Below are 3,962 nucleotides of genomic sequence, written 5' to 3'. Positions count from 1 at the left end.
GATTCCACCTATGAAGCTTTTAAACAAAGAAAACTAATATATGGCGGGAAAAAATGAGCACAGAGGTTTCATAGAGTGTATTAGGGGCAAGAACTTACTAGATAGAGTGATGGGCAATCGTTCTGGGATGGGAGTAATGGTCTATGCTCTACATGGGAGTTTGGGTTATATGTTTTGTGCACAATCCAGTTATACATTTTTAAAACAGCATATGTTTATAAAATGTGTCCATTTTATTGTATATAAAATAGAAGAGTTCACTCTTATTAATGATATTCATAATAAAACATTCAGGAGGAGGTGTACTAACACCTGCATTTTTCTTTAAAAATCATCCAAAAAGAGATGGATTGTGGAAGGACAGAGGAGTGGATAAAGGGAAGTTCTGTGATAGAACAAGTATAATGAAACATTGCAGGGGGAATTGTAGTGCTGGGTGTATGAGCACTCATTGTAAAATTCTCAACTTCATATGTTTGAAATATGTATAAAGAAACATTGCTTGAAAATTGTTTAAAAACTCATCTGAAATTTTTAAAGGGAGTTTTGGTCCTGAGTTAATTTTGCATTCTAACATAATGTTGAGAAGAGAGAAGTGGTCATTTCTCCTCGCTAGATATTTTCTCTGTAACAAGTGATGCTCATTAGTACATTAATGGATTGAAAAAAGAAAAATCAGGACTCACCTATGACTGATCATTTTAGTGACTTGGAATATCACTAGAAGAGATATCTATTTAATCCTTAAGGTTTTTAGCAAGTTGAATGATGGAACTTATGCAATTTAAGAGAACGATACATTATGCTGGATTTGGCAATTGTGAAATGCACAAACCAGAAAGCTATTCCATATATTTGATTGTAATAGTTGAGCTTCAGAATTGGCTTCCTGCCATTTCTATAGTTCTGGGAGTTAGACATACTCCAAATATCAGAAGGCATCATGATATAATGGAAAAATTGGTTTAAATTTCCTTATCACTGGAGGGAAAGACTTATTAAATTTTAACCTCTCACCTAAGATTTCTGATCATCAACTTATACATCTGTAAAATGTGGTTCTCAGATAGAGTATGTAAAGTTCTTGACATGCTATAACTTCTCAATATATGTTACTTAATTTTCCATTCTATTAATATAAAACACACTAATAATTTCACCCAATATTAATTAACTAATGTTTAACACAATGTTAATTATTTATAGCTTGAAAATTTTTCATGGACATTTCTATCTAATGATTTGAGACCTAAGGTTTGACAGCACTGTTGTCTGTTTTCCCAGCAGTGTGGTTGCACTGAGCAAATAGAGTTTCACTTTCTGAAAATGTAAACCCTTCTGAAAAATCACCAGAGCAGTACTTTGGGATGAGCATGAATGTGTCCAAATGACAATTTCATCCACTCCAAATTAACATCAAAATCTTAAAAATTATATTATGAATATCATCAGGATCTATGTCATGTCTCTCTACTAACTTTCATAAAAGGAAAACTGAAAACACACACACAGACACACAGGGACCCATGGATGCACACCACCAAATTCAAAGAAACAACAAGCAAATGCAATAAAACATACTGGAAAAAAATTTGCTTTCAAAAGACATTTCCAATTCAGCTAGTGTAAGTTTTTTTTTCCTGTTTAACAAAAATTAAAGCATGTTTAACAGAGAAATAATTAGAAATTTATCAGCTTCCTTGTTCTTATTTTTAGCAAAAGACACAAAGGCAATAACTCACTCAGGCAAGCAGAAAGAAAGTGGTTATTTGTGTAGTGGGAAAGTGATATGATTCAGTAACAAATAATGTGTACCTCCTGGTACTCGTCTTTTCCTCATGTCAACACAAGTCAAATCTCTCAGCACACATTTATCTCTTTGGTAAGTTATTAGAAATAGGACCAGTCTAAACTGAAAGAGCTTTTTTTTTTTTTTTAACATCTTTATTGGAGCATAATTGCTTTACAATTCTGTGTTAGTTTCTGCTTTATACCTAAGTGAATCAGCTATACATATACATATATTTCCATATCTCCTCTGTCTTGCGTCTCCCTCCCGCTCTCCCTATCCACCCTTCTAGGTGGTCAAAAAGCACCAAGCTGAGGTCCCTGTGTTATGTGGCTGTTTCTCATTAGCTATCTATTTTACATATGGTAGTATATATATGTCCATGCTACTCTCTCACTTCCTCCCAGCTTACAGTTCCCCCTTCCTGTGACCTAAAGTACATTCTCTATGTCTGCATTTTTTATTCCTATCCTGCCCTAGGTTCTTCAGAATATTTTTGATCTCTTAGTTTCCATATGTATGTGTTAGCATACGGTATTTATTTTTCTCTTTCTGACTTGCTTCACTCTGTATGACAGTATCTATGTCCATCCACCTCACTAAAAAGAACTCAATTTTGTTTCTATTTATGGCTGAGTAATATTCCATTGTATATATGTGCCACATCTTCTTTATCCATTCATCTGTCGATGGACACTTCGGTTGCTTCCATGTCCTGGCTATTGTAAATAGAGCTGCAATGAGCATTTTGGTACATGACTCTTTTTGAATTATGGTTTTCTCAGGGTATATGCCCAGGAGTGGGATTGCTGGGTCGTATGGTAGGTCTGTTTAGTTTTATTAAGGAACATCTATACTGTTCTCCATAGTGTCTGTATCAATTTACATGCCCACCAACAGTGCAAAAGGGTTCCCTTTTCTCCAAATCCTCCCCAGAATTTATTGTTTGTAGATTTTTTGATGATGGCCATTCTGACTGGTGTCAGATGATACCTCATTGTAGTTTTGATTTGCATTTCTCTAATAATTAGTGTTGTTGAGCATCCTTTCATGTGTTTGTTGGCAATCTGTATATCTTCTTTGGAGAAATGTCTATTTAGGTCTTCTGCTCATTTATGGATTGAGTTGTTTGTTTTTTTTAATATTGAGCTGCATGAGCTGCTTGTATATTTTGGAGATTAATCCTTTGTCCATTGATTTTTTTGCCAATATTTTCTTCCATTCTAAGGGCTGTCTTTTCTTCTGGTTCATGGTTTCCTTTGCTGTGCAAAAGGTTTTAAGTTTCATTAGGTCCCATTTGTTTATTTTTGTTTTTATTTCCATTTCTCTAGGAGGTGGGTCATAAAGGATCTTGCTGTGATTTATGTCATAGAGTGTTCTCCCTATGTTTTTCTCTGAGAGTTTTATACTGTCTTGCCTTACAATTAGGTCTTTAATCCATTTTGAGTTTATTTTTGTGTATGGTATTAGAGAGTGTTCTAATTTCATTCTTTTACAGGTAGCTGTCCAGTTTTCCCAGCACCACTTATTGAAGAGGCTGTCTTTTTTCCATTGTAAATTCTTGCCTCCTTTTTTTTAACATTTTATTGGGGTATAATTGCTTTACAATGGTGTGTTAGTTTCTGCTTTATAACAAAGTGAATCAGCTATACATATACATATGTTCCCATATATCTTCCCTCTTGTGTCTCCCTCCCTCCCATTCTCCCTATCCCACCCCTACAGGCTGTCACAAAGCACCAAGCTAATATCCCTGTGCCATGCGGCTGCTTCCCACTAGCTATCTACCTTACTACGTTTATTAGTGCGTATATGTCCATGACTCTCTCTCGCCCTGTCAAAGCTCACCCTTCCCCCTCCCCATATCCTCAAGTCCGTTCTCCAGTAGGTCGGCGTCTTTATTCCTGTCGTACCTCTAGGTTCTTCATGACATTTTTTTTTCTTAAATTCCATATATATGTATTAGCATACGGTATTTGTCTTTTTCTTTCTGACTTACTTCACTCTGTATGACAGACTCTAGGTCTATCCAACTCATTACAAATAGCTGAATTTCGTTTCTTTTTAAGGCTGAGTAATATTCCGTTGTATATATGTGCCACATCTTCTTTATCCATTCATCCAATGATGGGCTCTTATATTGTTTCCATCTCTGAGCTATTGTAAATAGAGC

The sequence above is a fragment of the Phocoena sinus genome, chromosome 18 (genome assembly GCF_008692025.1).
Source record: "Phocoena sinus isolate mPhoSin1 chromosome 18, mPhoSin1.pri, whole genome shotgun sequence".
Classification (NCBI taxonomy): Eukaryota; Metazoa; Chordata; class Mammalia; order Artiodactyla; family Phocoenidae; genus Phocoena; species Phocoena sinus.
Note: the sequence above shows the minus strand (reverse complement) of the source record.